The sequence below is a fragment of the Juglans regia genome, unplaced genomic scaffold (genome assembly GCF_001411555.2).
Source record: "Juglans regia cultivar Chandler unplaced genomic scaffold, Walnut 2.0 Scaffold_12203, whole genome shotgun sequence".
NCBI lineage: Eukaryota > Viridiplantae > Streptophyta > Magnoliopsida > Fagales > Juglandaceae > Juglans > Juglans regia.
Window position 1 is genome coordinate 1 of NW_023342610.1, and position 209 is coordinate 209.

At 47.4% G+C, this 209-nt stretch overlaps 1 non-coding gene across 1 annotated transcript; it reads left to right on the plus strand.

The window, feature by feature from the left end:
• Positions 1 to 32: 32 nt before the first annotated feature.
• Positions 33 to 151, plus strand: LOC118345030. Its single transcript, XR_004798720.1, has one exon. It is a non-coding gene; the product is annotated as a 5S ribosomal RNA (ribosomal RNA).
• Positions 152 to 209: the final 58 nt, after the last annotated feature.

The window sequence follows — 209 nt, forward strand, 5'->3', positions numbered from 1 at the left end:
GGATTATATGAATTTTAAATAATTAGTTTGATGGGCGCGATCATACCAGCACTAATGCACCGGATCCCATTAGAACTCCGCAGTTAACCGTGCTTGGTTGAGAGCAGTACTAGGATGGGTGACCTCCTCGGAAGTCCTCGTGTTGCACCCCACGTTTTTGTTTTTTCCGCCTTGCAAGAGGAATTGACAAGAAGGACCACTCGGGAGTG